Source organism: Marmota marmota, unplaced genomic scaffold (genome assembly GCF_001458135.2).
Source record: "Marmota marmota marmota unplaced genomic scaffold, marMar, whole genome shotgun sequence".
Taxonomy (NCBI): domain Eukaryota; kingdom Metazoa; phylum Chordata; class Mammalia; order Rodentia; family Sciuridae; genus Marmota; species Marmota marmota.
Window position 1 is genome coordinate 13,064,287 of NW_026000168.1, and position 22,866 is coordinate 13,087,152.

At 39.5% G+C, this 22,866-nt stretch overlaps 1 long non-coding RNA gene across 1 annotated transcript in view; it reads left to right on the forward strand.

The window, feature by feature from the left end:
• LOC125611714 overlaps positions 1-22,663 on the forward strand; it is a 63,323-nt gene extending 40,660 nt beyond the window's left edge. Inside the window, exons 3-4 of the long non-coding RNA XR_007341899.1 lie at positions 21,380-21,541; positions 22,559-22,663. This is a non-coding gene — a long non-coding RNA (uncharacterized LOC125611714). The remainder of the gene's footprint in view (positions 1-21,379; positions 21,542-22,558) is intronic.
• Positions 22,664-22,866: the final 203 nt, after the last annotated feature.

Genomic DNA, 22,866 nt, shown 5'->3' on the forward strand with positions numbered 1-22,866 from the left:
GGAAAAATAATACAAGGGGGAGAAATGAATGACAGTAGAGGGGGTAGAGAGAGAAGAGGGGAGGGGAGGAGAGGGGGGGATAGCAGAGGATAGGAAAGGCAGCAGAATACAACAGACACTAGTATGGCAATATGTAAATCAATGGATGTGTAACTGATGTGATTCTGCAATTTGTATACGGGGTAAAAATGAGAGTTCATAACCCACTTGAATCAAAGTGTGAAATATGATATATCAAGAACTATGTAATGTTTGGAACAACCAACAATAAAAATTTTAAAAAAAATAAAGAGAGAGAGAGAAAAGTAAAAAAAAAAAAAAAGAAGTGACGTGTCAAATTTATGCTAGAGCACTAATTTGATAGAGTGGTAAATTCTAGAATTCTTGCTGTAGTGATTAGAGAAGAAACTTCACATTGAAATGAAAGACACCCTGGATTATGGAAAAAGGAAACAACATTCTAGATAGTCACTGGAACCTCTGGATGACTTGCATGAATTAGAAGTAAGTTTCTTGTCAATCTAACTTGGGTCCTGGAAGTTGTTTGTTATAGCAGCATTACTTAGGATATCCTAATTAATAAACAGACACCTATCCCCAAGTCCAATGTTGATGGAGAGAAGCTGGTTGGTTTGTATGGGGAAAAACTTTTCAATCTACAGGTCTTATAAAATTTGATAGTTAAACAGAGAACAACATTTGCCCAATAGGAAAGTCCATTTGTTTACATAACACTTATCTAACCTCACCCTTATTTAACTGCAACTCAAATGCTCTCTTTGGTTACATGGAGGACTGCTGCTTTGTAAAAAGACAATAAATATCAATCCTCTGACCTCAAATATCATCAGATATACTCATAACTATATTATTGCTTGCATCCTTGGATGTACTGAACACATATTAACCAGAAAGCCTAAGACAAACTTCTCATTGCATTTTAAGGATATTCAACTAGAAAATAAGATGCATTGGTCAACCAGTCTCTATGGAGAAGAGCTTTTGGGACACCAGTATCTTTATAAGGGATGCTTCAGGTAGTGGAGAACTTTACATATAATTGAGAGAATATTGTCTGTTATCAGGAATGTTCAATAGAATGGCTTCACATAATGCTAATGAACACTTGAAATGTGGCTAGTTTGACCAAGGAATCAAGACTTGTAGCTACCATATTGCAAACTGTAGATCTGTAGCAATGAATGGAGCTGACAAAGATGTGAGGGGCTGAACTTGCCAATATTCTACCCTTGACAATCACTGGTGAGACAGACATTCCAAAACAGTTGTGGTTTAATTAAGCCATAGCAAAAATATAACAGTTCCCCAAATTTTGTGAATCATTACCATCATGGAATTTAATACAAACAAATTTTACTAATGCTTTTTTATAAGGTTCTTATAACTGGGAGGCCAGGATCAAGTCAATGAATCTGACCAAATTATTCACAGGTGTATTAGTCAGGATAGGATAGGCTATGTTGCAAAAACAAATAACTCCGAAATCTCAGGGGTTTTCTCCCAGAAGTTTCTACCTCACTCATGATGCAGTGCACTGTGGGTCATCAGGTAGGCTCTGCTCATTGTTGTTACTTTAGATATATAATGCCACCATCACTGACACAGCAGGAAGAGAAGGTGACAAATTACACATTGGTTCTTTTTTTTTTTAAAATATATTTATTTATTTTTAGTTTTCGGCGGACACAACATCTTTGTTTGTATGTGGTGCTGAGGATCGAACCCGGGCCGCATGCATGCCAGGCAAGCGCACTACCGCTTGAGCCACATCCCCAGCCCCTACACATTGGTTCTTCAACCTTCCCTCACATGACTTAAAACACTTCATTGGCCAAATTGAGTCACATGGCCACGATAACTTAAAATGATATAGAAAAGTACAATTCTATTCTGTGCTTACAAAGAAAAGAAACAAAAGTGTTTGATGAACAGTCAAATATGATTATCACAGTTGGTTTTACCCAGTTTTTGGCTATTTCCACCTTACAATATCTTAAGTAGGAAGAGTCAAATTCCTTAACGTTTACTAATATATAGTAGTTTACTCTTTGAAAATACCAAGGAATTAAAGACAGGGGACCAGAATTCATTGAGCAATTGTTATATTCTAGTTATCATAATAAGTGTATTCATATATGTTATCTTGAATACTCTTCCCTATGAAACACTTTTATCCCTGCATTACAAAAGATAAAATGAAGACTAAAATCTTCCTTTTCCTAAGGTTGTCCCTAAGATTCACAATTAGTAAGAGGCAGACTGGAATCCAAAAGTCCAAAGTCTAAGTCTCTTTCTACCAAGTCACACTATTTACAGAGAGAACAATGAAGCACTGCATGGAACATTTATTACAGGAAAAGTGTTTGCTCTGCAATATTGGCAGGCACACTCTATTCATCAATTTAATAGATTTGTGTGTTGAGCAACTTTTAAAACACCCCAAGTTTGAGCTGCCATAGAGTACCACACACAACAAGTTAAATTATCATCATTAAAAGGCTTAAAACTTGCAGGCTAGTGTTGTGGTTCAATGGTAGAGTGCTCACCTAGCACGCATGAGGCACGGGGTTTGATCCTCAGCACCACATAAAAATGAAATAAAAATACTGTGTCCACCTATAACTAAAAAAATAATAAATAAATATTTTTTAAAAAGTTTAAAACTTGATGCTGGGGCTGTGGCTCAGTGGTAAAACACTTGCCTGGCATGTGTGAAGCACTGAGTTCGATTTTTAGCACTACATATAAATAAATAAAATAAAGGTCTATCAACAACTTAAAAATATTTTTAAAAAAGCTTAAAACTCATTTTGAGGATTCTGAATAATGAATAGTAGTCCATACTCCCAGTCGATGGGATGCTGCACCAGGATGAAGGTGAAGGGCATCATTTTGTTGAAAATGGTAAAAGAGCAAGTGAGGAAAATTCAACACTGTCAGACACAAATCTCAAATCTCCTGCATGGCAAAATATCTCAACCTCCCCCCCCCTCCCAGTCTTTGTCAACCTGCTCATTCAAGTCACCAGTATTTCTCTCAGCCAGAAACCCAATGATTCAACAGCCACATGCCTCCCATTCTCTGGCAAAAAAATTTATTTAGAGAGTGACAAGCATTTTGACATTGAGAATATTTTTTAACTGGGATTTGAAAGACAAAGGCTGAGAATTGCTGCTAGCTACTGAAATACAAGCATTTACCTCAGGTTCAATAATAAGATCTCATCAAAAAATACAGACAACTAGAGTCCTAATGGAAAGTATTGCCTGCATTTTTAGTATTTCTGCCAAAAAGTTTGATGGTTGAAGCAGATATGGTTTCCAGAAATAATTTTTTTTTAAAGAAAATCTCTGCGATGCTAGGTAATTGGGTAATGATTAATTGAACACATACTCCTGACTCATATATAAGTCAGGGTCTCCAAAGAGAGATATTCAGGTTGGACTCTGCTCATGATGGCCCTGTCGAGGAGCCAGTGAGGCAATGGAGGGTCAGGCACTGGGAGGCTGGCCTTGCTCCCTCACTCAGGTAGAGATACAAGGCTACTGGAGGAGAGAGAGGGCTACATCTTCTAACACACAAACCTGATAGGGTCCTGATAGAAGCACTTTCAGGAAACAATCTGGAAATTTCTCTTTGCTCTCCAGTTCAGTCAATGACTATTCTTCTCCTATTTCATCTACCTCTTTTAGTCTTGTTATCCTCTACTCCGAAGCAATCTTTGCTTTTTAGCTCATTCCTCAACAGTCAGGAAGTTCGGAGGTTTTCTGTTGTTTTTGTTTTGTGACAGGTTTGAGTGTGATAATAATGAAGGAGAAGGAAACTTCTCAGAGCTTTTCCTTAGTACCACTATCTCCTTCAATCTAAGCCCTAGTGGGATCCTTGATCCATCTAACTCCCATGTTCTAGGGACCCACTGCTTTGGAGCCCCCTGCTCTGCTTTGATTCCCATGAGAGTTTCTAGAAGAATCTAGAAAGCCATGATCTTATCAATCACAGCCTTTGGGAGTCCATCAGTATCTTCTAGGGGACTCTGTTTTTCTCCAAAGACTCTATGTGATAAACGAGTAAGAGGCAAGTAGTTAACTTCTGCCTCACTTTTTTTTTCAAGACTATAAAATACTAAGAGGATTATGAAAGGGTTGCATGGGGGAATCTTGGGAGAATAATGCTCTGTGTCATGATTTTGGTGATTAGACGACTCTATGCATTTGTTAAAACTCATAAATTCATTTCTTGAAACTCATAAAATGTCCATGGAAAAAATGAATTTTACCATATGTAAATTTTAAAATAAAAAAAATTTAGATGTAAGGGTTGGAGATATAACTCAGTTGGTAGAGTGCTTGCCTCGCAGGCACAAGGCCCTGGGTTCAACCCCCAGCACCACAAAAATGAAAAAAAAATTTAAATGTAATAAAGTATGACATTATATAAGGAAAACTTGAATAAAGCTAGTTCTTGCAGAAGAAGCAGGCAAGTAGCAGGACAGCCTAAGGTTAACTGTACCTATGGCTCCAGTGAAAAAGAATTGCTCCTTCCAACAAAAAAAATGGCTCCCCAGGACACCTCTCCATGATAGTACAAGTCACCGTCAGAGACCAATACCTGGGGAAATACTGGTGCCACAGTGACAACGATGCAGAAAGATGGTTCCTGGAATATAATGTATTAATGTGAAAAATTCTAATGTATTTTCCCCAAAAAATGACAAATTTGGTTAAAACAAGAATAAGACTGGGTCTGGGGTTGTGGCTCAGCAGCACAGTGCTCACCTAGCACATGTGAGATGCTAGGTTCAATCCCCACCCATATAAAAATAAATAGATAAGATAAAGGTATTGTGTCCAACTACATGTATGTTAAAAACAGAACATACAATATATGTANATATATATATATATATATATATATATGCATATATATAAAGAATAAGAAGAGTGATAGAGGAGGAGACAACTGTGATTGATGGAGAAGTTACTATAGGACAGTCATGACCTGATCTCCCCAACAACCCCATGAGGAAAGCATTTTTATTTTGATTTCTGGTTGAGCAAACTGAGGCTTAAAGTAGCTAAGATCTCAAAGCTAGTAGTAACAGAGATAAGAGTTAAACCTGAGTACACTGAAATCTATATAAACTCAGTGTAGTCAATCCTACACTCTGTATTCCAAGAGGATCATGAGTTGAATCTGTGAGCTATTTGGGGGCTCAAACCCATGTCTAACTAGGTTATATTTGCATATAACCTAACTGTGCTTTTCTGGGGAAAGGAATCCTGTTACCCAATAATCAACCATTGTACAGGCAATGGAAACCCATTCTGGGTTGAGAATGATACTGTAATATGAACAAAATCATCATACAAGAGAACACAAGTTTTTCAGTGCTAACATCTTCAAGCACAATCCATATTATATGGTTTCCCAAACAGCTCATGCATTTCTATGGGGCCAGGATTCAAATCCATTTCCATCTGACACCAGAAGCCTTACTTCTCCCACAATCCCATACTGCTTTGCAAAGGCAAGGTTAACTGACTAGGAACCCTATATCTAAAAACAGCAACACCTCACGGACTAAATCAATCTTCCTTCTTTCTTTCCTTCCTTCATTCTTCCCCTTCCCCTCCCTCTTCCCTCCCTTCTTTTCCCCTTTCTCTATATATCTATATCTATATCTAACCACTAAGCCACATTCCCAGCCCTTTTAATTTTATCTTTTATTATTCGGAGACAGGGTCTCACTATGTTGTTTTGGGTCTCACTATGTTGCTGAGACTGGCCTAAAACTTGCAATTCTCTTGCCTCCGTCTGTCTCCCCAGTCACTGGGATTATAGATATGCACTATCATACCCAGCTAAATTTTTAAAAATAACTCTTTTTTAATAGCCACATTCCATCAACATTATGATAACGAGAGAAAAAGTTTAAGCTAATTTCATCTTCCATGTTGTATACTAAAACACTTTTCTATCTCAGTGTGTTCTTTTACTAGATCTCATTGATATGGAAGAAACCGTGGGGTTGTCATAGCCTGGAAACGTGAGCAGAAAATCAGCAGTGCTAATAAGAAAATTAAAAATATTTTAATGGAAAAGGGAGAGACATAGACAACCTTAGAGATCCAAGAGCAGCCTCTGCAGAACATTTGCTGATGGCAAACAGTGGGTGCTTCATAAACAAATATGATTGTAACATTATAATTAAATATTATAATGCATCTAATTATTATAATGCATCTAAATATTATCATGCAGTTAATGAATCTCCCTCTGGCTGTAGACCAAGTTCTGCTCTGAGAACTGTACATCCCTAACTCTCTAGTTCTCACAGTGGCTCTATGAGGTAGGTCTTTTCATCACCTCTGCTTGATGGATGAGGAAACTGAGTCACAGCAAAATTGAATAATTTCTCAAAGGTAATATGAATGATAAAAAGATAATTTTAGCAGATAATTGGATTAGTCTTGAATATGAAGACTTGGAAAGAAGGTTAAAAGGGATACAGATGAATGACAGTGTACTCATGTTCCTCACCTCTTGGATTTTAAGATATAAATATGAATGGTTGTTTATTTAAGGTGGTTCGACTTGTGATTTTAAACTTTATGATGGTGTGAAAGCAATCCATAATCGGGAGAAACCAGACTTTGAATTTTGATATTTGACCTTTTCCCAGGGTATGGATATAGAATACAAGCCTCTTTCATGATGCTGGGGCAGAAGCAGAAAGTCCCAGTCCCCCGACCCCCCTAAAAAAAGTCCTAGCTGCCAGTCAGCCACACAATCAGGAGGGAAAATAATTGACACTCTACCATAAACTGTGTTGCCAGTGGTTTTGGAGGACATAGGTAGTTGCTAAATTACATGGAATATTTAATACTGCATTATAAATAGGCTTTATGTTAGATGATTTCTCCCATCTACTGGCACAATTTTGAGCACATTTAAAGTAGGCTAGGCTAAACTAAAATGCTAAGTAGGTTAGAGGCATTAATTTCATTTGTGATTTACAATATTTTCAATTATGATAGGTTTATTGGGATAAAATCCTATCATAAATCAAGAGGTATCATATATAATTTGCATATATATTAACATATCCCAAATTATACATGTATGTTAAAAACAGAACATACAATATATGTAAGTGCATATATATCAAATTATATATATGCATATATTCACACACACATATATATAATCCAGCACCTGATATATAATATACTAATATACAAAAGTAGTAGGATAGGTTTTTGTTTTTTGTATTTTTTTTTGGGGGGGGGGATCTGGGGATTGAGCTCAGGGGCACTCAACCACTGAACCACATCCTCAATCCTATTCTGTATTTACAAAAAGGGTCCCACTAAGTTGCTTAGCGCCTCACTGTTGCTGAGGTTGGCTTTGAACTTGTGATCCTCCTTGTCTCAGCCTCCTGAGCCACTGGGCTTACAGGCGTGCGCCATTGTAACCAGCTAATAGGGTAGTTTTAACCATGGGAAACCTAAAATCTTTGCAGAATCTCTGCAGAAAATGGAACTATGGACCTAGTTGGCAAACACACACCCCAATTTCCTAAACAAGATCCATGTCAGCCAGCTGACAGTCTCTGCCATCTTTCTCACTAAGGCCAAAAAGGAACTCAAGAGTCCTTTTTAACACAGTTTTTTCAAGCAGCTACAATCAACCAAGCAGAGCCACCTTGGCAAATTCAAGTCTCTGTGCCAGGCTTGCTGTAGGCTGCTGAGTATGAGGACTGCAACCAAAGGGTTCCAGGGCTCCTTGCCGTGGTAATAGGCTCCACTGGCAATGAGGGCACAGAGGGCGAAGGAGGGCTAGATGGTAAGGGTAAGGAAGTGACCTCAGAGATGAGGGGCCCTTTGGCTTTTCCCCAGCAAACAAAACCCCAATCACCATGATTTCCCAGTGAAAAACAGCTAACACATTGTGTGAAACTTATGCTCTTAAATATCAGGCACTTCCACTTGAGTGGCATGTGAAAATGAGCCCAAGTTTCATCTCGAGTTAATTTAATTAGTTCAAGAGGTGCTTTATAAGGAGAAGTTAATCAGGACACTTAATATACAGAAACTCAAAGGAACACTCAGTTATCTTTCCTTTAGGGATTTCTTGCTTTGACACTTAAAAAATAAATAAGCACAAGCAGTGCTTTTGTAAAGCCCCTTAACCAGTCACTTACTCGTGGTCCCTGCTCATGAGGGAAGCTGAATTCTTGGATGTAGAAAGACTTTCACATTCAATGGCAGGGGATGCAGACCTATCCTGTTCAAGCCATCTGGAGGGCTTTTTCTCTCCCATACCACCAAGAGTAGTATTTTTTTTTTTTTTTTGGTACCTGGGATTGAACCCAGGGAAGCTTAACCACTAAGCCACATTCCCAGCCCTTTTAATTTTTTTTTTTTTTTAAAGAGACAGGGTGTCTCACTAAGGTGCTTAGAACCTTATTTAGTTGCTGACACTGGCTTTGAACTTGTGATCCTCCTCCTTCAGCTTCCCAAACTGTTAGGATTACAGGCATGTACCACAGTGCCAGGCTAAGAATAGCTTTCTTTATTCAGTAATATTAACTCTCAGGATCTGTAGGATATTAGTTCCAGGACTCCCAGCAGAAAACCAGTCCTTAAATGCTCAAGTTCCTGATTTAAAATGGTATAGTATTTGCATATAACCTATGCAAATATGTACTTTAAATCACGTTGTGATTACTTAATATATCTAACACTGCAAATGCTATGTAAATAGTTGCTGTACTGTATCATTTTGGAAATAATAAAAAGTCTGTGCATGTTTGTACAAATGTCCCCCCTCCCAGTTTTTTTGACCTACAGTTGGTTAAATACACAGATGCAGAATCCACAGTGACCCAGCGCTGACTATAACTAACTTTGTGCTAGGTACTTTCTGATGGTTGTCACAAAAACTCTACAAAGGAACTATTATTATGATATCTCATTTTGCAGATAAGGAAGCTGAGGCTCAAAGAAGTTAAATAATATACCCAAAGGGAACAAAGTTGTTTGTCTTTGTTTCCCTAGTAGACAATAAAAGTTGAAAACTCAGGGTTTGGTGATTTATCAGGAAGCACTACACAGGAAAACCAGTAGCTTTGGAGTGGGGAAGTAGGACCTAGAAGGAATGCAGTCAAATAAAAGTTGGGTGTCAGGCAAATGTCCTTTCTACTGAGGGAAATGGACTCAATTCCACAGAATTCTGGGCTGTATGTCACATCTCAGAATTGACCCTATGGTGATACAGGAAGCTGGGACTTATGGCAGGTCTTGGTTGGGGTTGTACCTAGGGGATGTAAATTCAGAAAATTCCAGGCTTTCTGAGAAAAGTGTCAAAGGGGGTTGTTATGGTTTGAATCTGGAATGTTCCCCCAAAAGATCACATGTTAGGCAAAGTAGCAATGTCTAGAGCTGGGACTTTTAGGAAATGTTGGATTGTAAGATTTAACCTTGTTAGGAGATGAATCTATTTGATGTATTAATAATTTGAATGGACTACTGAGTGGTCATTGTAGGCAGGTGGGACATGGTTGGAGGGAGTGTGTCTTTGGGGTGAGCCCTGGGGACTATATCTTCCCCTGGCTCCTTTTTCCCTCCTTTCCCACCCGCTGCTTTCTGGCTGCCATGAGCTGAGCTGCATTCCTGCGCCATGCCCTTCTGTCATGATGTTCTGATTCACCACAAGCCCAAAGAAATGGGCCCAAAGCCAACCATGGACAGAAACCTCTGAAACCATGTGCCAAAATAAACCTTTGCCCCTTTAGATCATTTATGTCAGGTGTTTTGGTCACAGCAACGAAAACCTAACTAACATGAGGGTCCAGGTCCAACAGCTATAGGTCTCTTTTGTCATTTCACAGCAACATCTGCTGGGAGTTATCATGGGTGCTATTCCACCTAGACCTTGTTTCAGATCCAAGTTTTCATTCCCAGCTGCAGTCCTACCCAGGATTTGCCCTCACCAGGAAGGCAGATTCAACCAAGTCTACTGCCCCTCTTAGAGACAGCTGCGTGTCATACTGGTCAGTGTGGGAGACATTGCCTGATCCCCTGGCTTCCCATGGACAGCTCTGAAGGGCTATCCTGCCCTAGAACTCTCTGCAATCTACATTATGGGTAAGTCCTTCCTCTGGCCTGTCCCACCTCCCTCACACTCTTATACATGTGGGTCCCAACTGTACTCCCCTATGAATTCCTGCCTTATAGTCTTATTTCCTGGAAAGAAAACTTGGGTCAGGAGGAAGAGGACCCTGGAAGCCAGTGGGTCAAAGCTGGTAAAGGGTTCTGAAGGACATCACAGGGGATGCACTGTCAGCGTCAGCCCTGGTATATGGTAGTCACAACATCATAAGATGCTAAAAGGCCAACATGTCATATTTCATGATTTTGTTAAATAAAATTTAATGAGGCTTTGCACTAACCCAACTAACTGGACATATGTTTGAACTTAAGTCATTTTTGGAGAATCTGTTCCCTGGGATTGCACCACATGCATGAATTCATGCATCTCATGCATGAATGCTCTGAGGCCTAGGCACTGGAGGAAGGCCTTATTTGCAAGGATGGTGGCAAAGAGAGGTAATGAAGGATAAGGTTAGAGGTGCATACAACGAAGGACTCTTCTTAAATTCTGGCTCTTCAAAGGCCCACCAGGCCTGAACAAGCTCAAGCGTTCTAACTGAACTTGAGATCCTCACCTCCAACCTCTCATGGAAAAATAGGTTCTCACTCTTAACAGAAGCATTGAAACCCTTTTATCTGTTGCTGAAAAGTTTTCCTTTGCTTTCCAAAGGTATTATATCATCTGACTTCTTTTGGCCAGGATGCTTCCCCCCAACTACAGCCAAGGCTATAATCGGGCAGTTCTCAGCTTCAGCCTGGGTACACTGTGTTCTTTCATACCCAGTGACTCTGGGCAGACCATCCTCTGGCTCAAAAATGCTCTTGTCCTTCTTTCTCCACTTACATTGCATCCCAGCTATCCAGCTTCAAAGGAATCTCCCCTTCCTCCAGGAAGCCTTGGCTGGCTGCTTTAAACCACATGGACCTCTCTCTTGTCTGATCCCCAACACAGCAGTAGCACGTGTCACCTGTAAGCCATTTTTGTACAGATGCTTCACCTCCCCAAATGGAGCACTGACGGAGACCTTAACTAATAAAAGCCCTTCTGATTCTTCCATGGTACAGAACATGGGGTCACTGAAACTGTTCTCAGAAAAATAGATCCGCTGATGGTTTATTACAAGAAAGTTAACAGACAACAGTGATTCCTAGTTCTAGGTCTCCTTCTTGGAAATGCAATTACAAGCTCTGGGCTGTGTACATTTTTTTCTCCAAATTTACCCAGTATTGGTTGAATATATTTTATGATGGGAAAGAAGCATGGGTTCCATTTTTACTTTCTGCCTCTACCTTTACACCAAATCCTTTCCCAACACTAGCTTGCATCAAATGGCCCCTCTGCACTTTACTCTGAAAAAGCAGGTACTGACATCATGGTCCTCATATGAGCACAGAGCATGCTCTGTGGTCCTTCATGCACCAAGGCCCAGAGAAACTGATGATAAAGGGCTTGGTTCTGCCCACAGATGAGGTAATGAGTTCTTTCAAGCTCAGAGACAACAAATATATCTGGAAAGAGTGGGACTCCTGGAGAGAGGCCCCAGCTGGGTTAATGAGCATGCTCAGTAGTGTGAGACTGACAGGAGAACCACTTCTTGCGATCTATGGAAACGAGAATGGGGTTCGAGTCTGGTTCTGTCCTTTCTAGGGGACACCTTGAATAAGTCACTACAGCTCTCCAAGTTTCCCGTTGATATTTCATTGGGTTGTTATAATTACAACAACAAAAATGTCTACCTTTCCACTAAGTGTTATGTTCCTTTTCTGTAGTATCAAGCTGTGCTGTGGAACACTAATCAGGCAGGGACCATGCTTCCCAGCCCTCTGTGCACATAGATGGGATCATGTGATTGAGTTCTAACCAGTAGACTCTGGGTGGAAGTGTTATCCATCATTTCCTGGCCTGGACCACATTTACTCACATAACAAGTTTGATATTAAAGATCTACCAAAGACTTTAAGCTCTAAGGGTTGGCAGATTTGAAAATACAGACAACCTGGTCTTTCAGTCATTTTTAGGAGGGAAATCTGTTGTCAATTTTCCATTATAGACTCCTGAATATGCAAGAAATAAATTATGGTATCAAACCACTGAGACTTCAAGGATTTAACTGTTAGAGAAGGTAACATTAGCATAGCCCCAACTGGGATTCCATGTTATACCTTAAAGCATTTAGCAGCATGTGTTTTCACTAGCTTTTTGTCACTATGATGAAATACCTGAGATAATCAACATATAAAGAGAAAAGGATTATTTTGATTGACAGTTTTGAAGGTTCCAGTCCATGACTGATTGACCCCATTGCTCTGGGCCTGTGGAGAAGCAGTACATCACCATAGGAGTGTATGATGGAGCTACACTGCTCACCTCAAGGTCAGGAAGCAAAAATAAAAAAAGAAAGAGGAAGCATCCAGGACCCGACAGTCCCTTTCAAGGGCACACCTCTAAAGATCTAAAGGCCTTCTGCAAGGCCTCACTTTTCAAAAGTTCCACCACTCCCCAATAGAGCCACCCTGGGAAGCCAACCTTTAACATATGAGCATTAGGGGACATTCAACATCCTAACTATAGTGCCATGTCTGCAGCCAAGAAAGCATACTATATGTGATGCTATCGTTTTCATAATCCCTAATTCTAAATAATACTTCATAACTTCTAGGGTGTTTCTATATCAGAGATTCATTTGAATTGCTAAGCACTGAGGATGATACAAAAGTCTTTTCAAAAGGCAGAGACTCCATTCTTCAGGGATTCCTATTCTAGTGATGAATTAAACCCATCATATAAGCAATTTTATTGCAAGGCAAATTACATTAAATGCTTTGACAGGGACGCAAGGGCAATGAGAAGGGGGAGGTTACTTCAGTTGAAGAATTTGAAGTGTTCTTGGAGGAGGGAAGATGTGAATGAGACGCTGAGAAACAATTTAGACAGGTGAACATGTATCAGGAGGACTGGAGCAAGAGGAATTCTAAAAACTGGGAAGCACCCTAAAGCCCCTCAGTAGACATTTCCAATTGCTTCTTCTGCTTCTTCTGCTCTCCCTATTGGAAAGGCATGGGAGGAGAAGACATACGAGTCAGGGTGAGGTATAGGCAGGGGGAATGTGGCTTGTTTGTGCAGTAGGAATTAGGGATACCAAATGTCAATGGAGGCTAGGACAGAATTGATAGAAGGCCAACTGACACCAGCTTCAGAAACCAGGATATTCACATGCCCTTCTAGGGACATGATTACCACTTAGAATCATAGGTAGCATGTCCCCAAGAGTGATCTCTGAGGAATCTCAGCTGACTCTTAAGAGTAGTATCATAAGAACCAGGTCGGTTTTGACTAACTTAGTCCTAAACACCTGGCAGGAGAGTATAGCCTAAACACAGTCCTACATGGACATTTAAAAGGAAAAACAATGTTGTTGTTGTTTTTTCAAATGTAACTTAAGATGTACACTGTGTCGGTGCTACCAAAAGTAAGCAAAGCTGGAGGCTAAAGGAAGGGTTCTTGTGTGGGAGTGCCTAACAGTAATGATCACAAGTGACTTTAAAGTCACAAGTTTGTCCTGAGTTAATTTGAGCCCAATTTCATACACCTACAAATCTTTCTAACCTCCTACATTGATAAACTTAATTGTTTTCTACTGATAGGATTATGAGTGACTGTCCTCATGGTTTTCAGAGACTGGCTGAAATACTAATTGTTTTTTGTGCTAATTGTTTATAAAAATGTAATGCTTTGGGGCTAGGAGTGTGGCTCAGTGGTAGAGCACTAAGCACCACATAAAAATAAATAAATAAAATAAAGGTATTGTGTCCCTCTACAACTAAAATAGATGAATAGACGAACTCTAGGTAGGGCAGAGGGGTGGGAGGGGATGGGATGGGGTATAGGATTAGAAATGATGATGGAATTTGATGGACATTATTATCCAAAGTACATGTATGAAGACACGAATTAGTGTGAATATACTGTGTATACAACAAGAGATATGAAAAATTGCGCTCTATACATGTAATAAAAATTGTAATGCATTCCACTGTCACATATAAATAAAAATAAATAAATAAAAAGTAATGTTTTGCTGTCTTGTTCAGTTGTCTTAGCATAATCCCTGCCCTAGGTATGGCTTATCCAGTCACCTGAAATCTACCACAGTGGAACTCTGAACTGTTCTGATGTTGAATACCCTTAACTGTTATGCCCCACCTGATAAAAGAACAAGGACTTGGGGTTACTTCCTCCAGCTTCGCCCTCTTTCAGCAGGAAGCATCTTGTAGATGTCATTGTCCATTTTTCCATAGAAATGGAATGTAGAAATTGACAGTGGGAAAATGTAACAGTGGTCCACTTTATACTTTGAACATAGGTTTTGCTGCTCTGCAGCTGCAACTTATTTTCAAAAAGAACATGTTTCTTTCTCTTCCTCTATCCCTACTCCTCCCTAATCTCAGGGTACAGGGGATTACCTTTCTTTCTCATTTTAGGCTGATTTATCTGTCCTTGAGTACAAACCCACCATAGGAATGAAAGAATCCAGACTTTGGGGATGGTACCAGAAGATCTCAGAAAGGACTATCTCCCAAATTAACAAGTGAATTACAAGTCCAACAAAGAGGTTGTGGCTTTTGAATCACCTCCTTTAAAGCCCCTTGTCCCTACTGATGGGCAGAATCACATCCTCTGGGACAGGAGTCCCCTGTGCTTCTCCTTTTATAGCAAAGCAATAAACCTTCTTTTTCCTTTTTCTAAAAAAAAAAAAAAAAAAAAGAAAAAAATCACAGGTAACAACCCCCATCTTCTATTGTCTTTCATAATCCCATTTTATATTACTTCTATTGCTTTTCACTATCCAAAACTATTTATTTGTTGACATGTCCAATTCCCTATGATTTAAGTTTCCAAGGACAAAAGTCAGTATTTTTTTTTTAAACCATGACATCCCAGCTTTTAATATGACCTCCTGCATGCCTGGCACGTAAGAGACATTTAATGAATATTTGTTTTAAAAGTGATGTGAATTGACCAGAGATTTTTTTTAAATGTGCTGGTTAGACACACATGAATATTTAATCTTCTTGACTGTTCTGATATCCCCATATAAATTCAGGACATTTGCAGTAAGGTTGGAATGCCTCAAAGTCTCTGTGATTAACGTCCCCCATGAGTCACCAATAGGAGTGAAATTCTGGTTCTGGAAGGCTGAAGGTGAGAAGCTGAACTCCAGTGGAGTCGTGGAGATGAATCATCTTGTCATGACACTAGGAGGTAGATCAGCCCGCCTGCACCAAGATGCCCTGATAACTGCAGGAAGTTTCTTTGGAAATGTCAACAATTTCTGCCTCAGAAACTTATTATATGCCTGGAACCAAACTGTATCCTTAAAGTCTCTGGGTGTGGTGAGTATGGGGGCTTTCTGCCATCTACACAGTGACATTTCCCCTACCTTGTTCTCCTGCAAATGGAAGTCAACTGTGGAGTTTTTCTGGGGAGTCTTTACCTGAGCAAAACCAAGATACAAATTAATCTCCTTTTAATTTTTTAAAAATATTTTTAGTTACAGATGAACATAATACCTTTATTTTGCTTATTTATTTTTTTATGTGGTGCTAAGGATCAAACCCAGTGCCTTACACATGCTAGGCAAGCACTCTACCACTGACTACAGCCCCAGCCGACTTGATCTCCTCTTAGATCTTGGTCAGATGCTAACATTATCTCATCCCCTCTCTTTTCTGAGATCTTGCCAGGTCCTTTAGGTTTGCCAAGACAAAAAATGGTTTAAACATATGAGAGAACTAAACATCTGCTCTTTCTGGTATCACATGATGAAAGATAAAGATGATCACAGCCCTATTTGAGCCTTTTTATCTGAAATAGCCTTCCTCCATTTTTTACTATCATTTGACTAAAAACACCCCAAATTATTTCAGGCTTAAGACAAAGAATCATCACACAATGTTCTGGGTAGGTTCACTTTTTTTAGCCACTGCATGCTTGCCTATCTTTGACCTATGATATTTTCATCTTGATCTGCTGTATATTTTATTTTTATTTTGTGCCAAGATTAAGGGAGGTACCACAGTGTTCTTTTGTCAGATTTTTTTTTCCATTTTCATATTTTGTTAGACATTTTCTTTGAAGAGATAAATAACACTAGAGCAACACGTCATGCTTTTTTGGCCATTTTAAAGAAGCCTGTTCAATGAGACCATGGAATGAAAAAAGAATTAAGTAACAAGAGGCAAGAGCACTCCCCAGACAGAACAGATTTTTCTTGGGAAGGCAGACAGTATTATCTATAAACTATATCCATTTTAATACAGTCACTTACTATAATCATAAAGCCTTTCAGATGAATCCAAAAATATCTCTCACCATACACTAGGGCAAAATAAAGTCATTAGTGGTACGAGTAAATCACTGTGATTCACCTCATTTCTTCTGTTGCAGGTCTAAGATCTGTCATTTGTAGGGAGATGAGTTTTGTACCAATCTATTCCTAAACCTCACCTGTTCCCACCTGGGACCAATTATATTTATTTACCAGCAGGTAATCAGCACATAATTTCCATCCATCACTGTTAGTCAGCTTCTGCCACTATAACAAAATACCTAAGGAAACCAGTTTATAAAGAGAAAAGTGTATCTTGGCTCACAGCTTCAGAAATTCCAGTCCATTATCAACTCACCCCATTTCTCTGGGTCTAGGGTGAGACAGCGAATCACAACAGGAGCCTGTGGTAAAGCAAAATTGCTCACTTCATTGGCTAGGCAGCAAAGAAGACCAAGAGGAAGGAACTAGGGTTCCACTATCTCATTCAAGAGCACATCTCCAATAACATAAAGACCTCCCACTAGGTCAAAAAATCCTATCAGGTCCAAATAGCACTAACCTAGGGACTAAGCCTTAAACACATGGGCCTTTGAGGTCCATTCAAGATCCACTATAGCTGTATCTAGCACTAACATGAGGCTTCAATTTACCATTCACTCAAAATCTTTATTGAACAGCAATGAGGTACACAGATTTATGCCTATGACTGAAAGGACAAGAGAGAGATGAATTTTTTGTCCATTGAACTGTAGTCTCATGAGAGGAAGAAGAAAAGGGCACTCATGTTTAAGGCAAGAATAAGTGTCCTTAGAAGTAAGAAGAAAGAAATGTTGTAAAGACAAAGATTGGTGGACATCAACTGGGTCTGACTCTCAGCTTAAAGACATCAGTCAGCTATTACTGCAATACTACTGTGTAACAAGCATCCTTAAGAGTATCAAGAACTAACAACAAACATGTCTCTCCCTCCATAGGACAGCTGGCTTTGGATTATCTCAGCTGTTCTCTTCCTGGACTTCTAAACTGGATTGGGGGTTGGATTCAGGACTTCTCTACCTCTCTCACCTTTCTGGATTAGTGGCTGATTGAAATATGTTCTCCTTGTTGCAAAGAGAGGCACATGATCCCTGACTTTATTCTCAAAAACCTTATGTACTTTATTGATAATGGAAGAAAGATTTCTTTAAAGAAAGTCATTCATGAAGGCTGTAATTATCAAATATAAACAATAACAGGCATGTGAAAGCAAGTAAAACCCTCCCTCCCCAGTCCCTTTCTTTCTTCCTTTTTCCCCGAGGGTTTGTTCTATAGGTAGAATCTATGATAGAGCCACTGTGATAATAGCACAACACTTTCAAAACTTTTGCTACTGTTATAGTGTTAATGACCTTGTATGAATGCACATGGCTTCATGAAGTTCCTTATAAAGTTTTTGGGGGGTACAAATTACTCTAAGACCTAATTTGAAGTACAGCAGAGAAACTGAAAATATTCTAATAAAAAAATAAATGTACTTTGGGATGCTGGAGTCTGGAGTCTACTGAGAAGAAAAGTCTCAAGGGGAAGAACTGACAGAGAACGTTGATCTTCACAAGGGTCTGAGTGGGGCAAAGGGCTATAAAAAAATTCTCCAAGGTGAGAAATGGTTGGTAACTCTCTTTGGAGAGGAAAGACTGGTGCTACATTTTAAGTTGTCTCTATTATACTGGGATAAGTGATTTTTGCCCTCAAATACAGCATGTCTGCATTAAGATCTTGACCACACAGCAGCCTACAATACATGAACCTAGAGAGAATGGAAAAACGGGTTATGAGCAGTGTGGAACAAAGGAGTCACAAAGGACAGGAGTTGCAGGATCCAAGACGAAGAAAAGATGAAAAATGAAGTAGTTGGAAGCAATCACAGTGAGTGGCCAAATAGAAACATAAGCTACCTAAAGAATTTCTGGATTCTAACCTTCATGCCAACTTTGCAGCTCTCCTTACAGTCTCTTTGTTTCTGGATGGGAATTCCTCTTCCCTTACCTTTGGGGCTGTCAAACACATGGTCCTTCTTTCCTCCTCCCATGGGTGTGGGAAGAACCTACTACACAAATTCACAGTATAGAGCTTTCTACCCTCCTGCACACAGCAATCAGAGTCCTGTGGAGTGGAGATAAGAATTCCAACTGATGCTGGGAGAAAGAGGATCGTTTTCGTTCTACAGTTATAAAAGTTAAGGACTTTATGTAAGACGTGCTGGTGGCCATCTTTTCTACCCCTTGGAGACAGCTTGTCTGCAAATGAATCCAATATAGCAGGAAGCAGAGGCAAGAGGAGGAGAATAAGGGAGCTCTAGGGACAACTTTGAACCCACTGATCCATCTACACCTGGGACTTTTTAGACTCAAGACTCCAGAAAGAATTCTGTCACTTATAAGCAAAAATGTTTCTATCTAGACTCAGGTTCTGTGCATGCTGATTTACCCAGTCTACAGCAAGTATAAGCAAACTTTTTCTATAAAGGGACAGAGAGTAAATATTTTAGGCTTTTTCAGGCCTAAATAACCACAGAAATAACCACGGACCATATGTAAATGAATGAGCAGGGTTGTGTTCCTGTAAAATTTTATTTACAGAAAACAGGTTGGATGAATTTTTTTTCTCATGCTGTGTTTTCCTCTATAGATGATTGGGATGGTAGATTCTAGAAATGAACCCTGAATGTGTGTTTCAGAAAATTCCCCTGGGAGAAAAATTTTTGATATAGGGATAAATCTTAATGTCACTGCCATACATAGCATAAGGGATTATGCAATATTCTTCTTGCCTGCTCTACCTGTGGGGTAAGATCTGAAACACTGAGATTTCATAATATTTTAACGATCACTCTGAATTTTTTAAGCCTAAGTCCACTGAAACTTTGAAAATTAGAGACAACTGTCTACTCAGTCCTGATCAAGTCAGTAAAAATAATAATAATAATAATAATAATAATAATAATAATAATAATAATAGTGATCCAGTCACATTTGTGGATTGTATTTTTGATGGTTGCCATCCTGTGATACTTACCAAGCTTTACTTATTTCTCTGCTAAAAGTCTTAATGAAAACTTCCTTCCCAGTTCATTAATTATTTCACTTTCCAATCTCTTCAATCGCTAAGAGAGCTCCTTGAAAAAGGTCTTGGTGCTTTGTGCCCCACTGTTGCAAGTGGATGGAACACTGGCCTCTCTAGCTTTATTCCTTTCTTATGAAATGCAGTCTGCAGTCACCTGGAACATGTATATGAATCTTTTCAAAGATACCTTTGAGTATCAAATCAGGATCAGACAAATTTCAAGGTTGCATAGATCCATCAACTACAGAAAACAGAGACCCAAAGGTTCAGTTCTTCCACCATCTAGTGACCTTATCTACTACTTCTGTTGTTCTGGTAGCTTCTGATGGAGTGAAGATTGAATTGACTAAGTACTGTAATTCTCTAGGATAGATAGCAGCCATCTCCCTGGAAGCCTCAGAATCCTGAGAGCTGGTTCTAACAGGGTCCTGGTTCCCATTTTTATCTGGTGTAGTCAATCACCGTGACATGCTTCTGTTAAGTTTTTTCTCAACTCAAGACCCCGTTAAAATCTTGCCTGTTGCCTCTCAGAAGGCCTGAGGCTAGTAGAAAGAACTTAGTATCTGGGATATGAAAAATGTCAATTATGTTCATTGCCCCTAGGGTGCAAGACCTCCAAAACCTTAAACCTACTCCTTTCTAGAGCCCAAGATCCCATCTGCCTCTTTCTATCCCATGAGATCATGCCTCAACTGGGTCTCCCAGTAGCATCCCAGTATACATCTCCAAATTCCTCTGGATCTTCATTATTATACTCTCAGTGCTCAGTACAGTGCCTATCACATAGCTGGAGTTCAGTAAATTTTAGCTGCATGCATAGGCAAGTGAATTGGAAGCTTGTACCTGCCCTTCAAATGGCACATGGCCACAGAATACTACTTGACAAGTATCCATTCCCTACTCCTTCCCACATGATAAATATACTTTTAAAAACATTATCAGTATTATTTTTGACTGCTGGCAGATCATTGCATACATTTGTGGTGTAAAATGTAACATGATGATTAATGTTGTGTGATTAAATCAAGCTAATTAACATATTCTTCTCATTTACCTATCACTTTTTACAGTGACTGTTTGAAATTTACTCTCTTAGAAATTTACTTATCTGACTAGATGTTAGTCTTGGCCATCTCAGTTTCTTTGTTCTCCTAATGGGCAGATTGTGCTTCTTGAGTTTGGGCCTGGCCAGAGTTAATTGGCTTCTTCTAATGGGATTAAACAGATCTGATGCCACAGAGATGTATGTAATGAAGCTCATCCTCAATGATGGTTAATTTGGGGTGTCAACTTGATTGGATTGAGGGATGCCTGGAAAAGTGGCAAGGCAAACTTCTGACTGTCTCTTGGAGAGTGTTTCCAAGGAAGAGTGGCATGTGGGTCAATGAACTGAGTGGAATAGAAGTGCTCTGAACATGGAACATTTGGCCTGTGGTCTCTGGGACTTGCACCAGCAGCCCTGGGGTGAAAGAGTGCAGGTCCCAAGGCCATTAGCCTTGGACTGCATCATTAATCTCTTATTCTGAGACTTTCAGCTTCTTGGAGAGAGCTTCTGATAGCTTCCCTGACACACTATTCTGCAGAGGATCATTGTGAAACTTTTCAGCCTCTGTAATCAGGTGAACCAATCCAATAAATCCCTTCTTATAAAAATATGCAATCTGTTGGTTCTATTCTAAAATACGAATTCTGTTGCTTCTCTGGAGAATCCTGACTGATATACCATCTTGCATTTCTGGAATCACTGTGAGAACTCTTGCTCGCCCCTAGGGATCTGATGCTCCATTAGCCTGAGCTTCAGAACGAACACATGTGGAACAACCCTGAGCCTGATCTGAAACACAGCCAAGCCCAGCTGAGTCTGTACATGAAGCACAGTTACCCGGTCCAGACCAGCCTAGAACAACAAACCATCAGGAAACCCATCAACAGGTAAGGAAGAATCAATGGCTGTTATTTTGAGTCTGGAGTGCTTTGCTGTGTAGCATCATTGTGGCACTAAGGGTTACAACTCCTCCCACCAGCAACATTAACAGCACTGTCATTTTTGGTATCATGATGAGACAGATGCCTGGCATTGTACATTAGCTACAGCTATACAGCTATACTTCTGCTTTAAAGACAGAGGACACCAAGGCAAGCCTAATGACTTAGCGGCAGCTACCTAAAGAAGAAAAGATGATGGAAGAGACCCCAAGGCAAGACTTGTTCAGTCCAAAACAGTGCTAAAGACCTGCCTTGAAGGGAAAAGAAAAGAAAAATCCTCAAAAAATCCTCCACTAGTAGTGGGAACACACACACACACACACACACACTTCACACTTGCATGTGAAGTCAAGAAATCAACTGAATTCCATTTTTAAAATTTTTGTTTCAAAAGGTCCTCACAGACTTGAGTGGACACAACCTCTTTAAGAGTAGCTTTCAATGGATTAAGAAACAGGGACAGAGCTTCCTAAGGTCCTTGGATCTCAGAAGGGGAGACTGCTAAATTTAAGCCCCAAACAGGTCCTTCCAATCAGCAACGGTTTCTGAAACTCATAAAGAAACTTGCATATTCATTTGCTGATTTTTTTCTCCTGAGAATCTTCTTATAAAAAAATTATAATAATGAATAAGGAGAGGCAAGGAAAAGAAAATAGCTTTTTGTTTGAATTTCCTTAAAGAGTCATTTTCTGAAACAAGTAACATCAGCTCATGTAAACATGCAAAATTCATTTAACTGATCTCTGACTGTTTTGAAAAACTGTAATCTGAAGCCTCACAGCAAAGTGTCTCAAAGGGATTATGGGATGTGAAATACAAACGATATAGGCAGGATTATCTTAATGACCAATCCATGAAGAAAAAAATTGCTGGCATTTTTAATGCTCTAGTCTAGGGCTCTAATGTCTGCCATCTTGGTCTCTTTTGTTGTTTCTCTTTTGGGGTGCTGGTGATTGATACCAGGATGTCATGCATGCCAGGCAAGAGCCATACCACAGAGCTACATCCCCAAACTTGATGTCTGTTATCTTGAGTGGGAATTGCCCAAAAGACTGCTATCTACGCTGCAGGTAATAATGAAGAAGTTGGGGATAGGGGTAGTTAGAGGACACTACAGCCTAGGAGGAAATCCAAGCATTATCCAGACTTACCCAAAACAATGGGAAAAAAATGTTATTATAATCATCTCATTCTTTGCCTCTTTACACATTTGCGTTTTTATCTAGCTTCTCAAAAAGGTGTCCAAGTACTCAAAGAGAACCACACTGTGC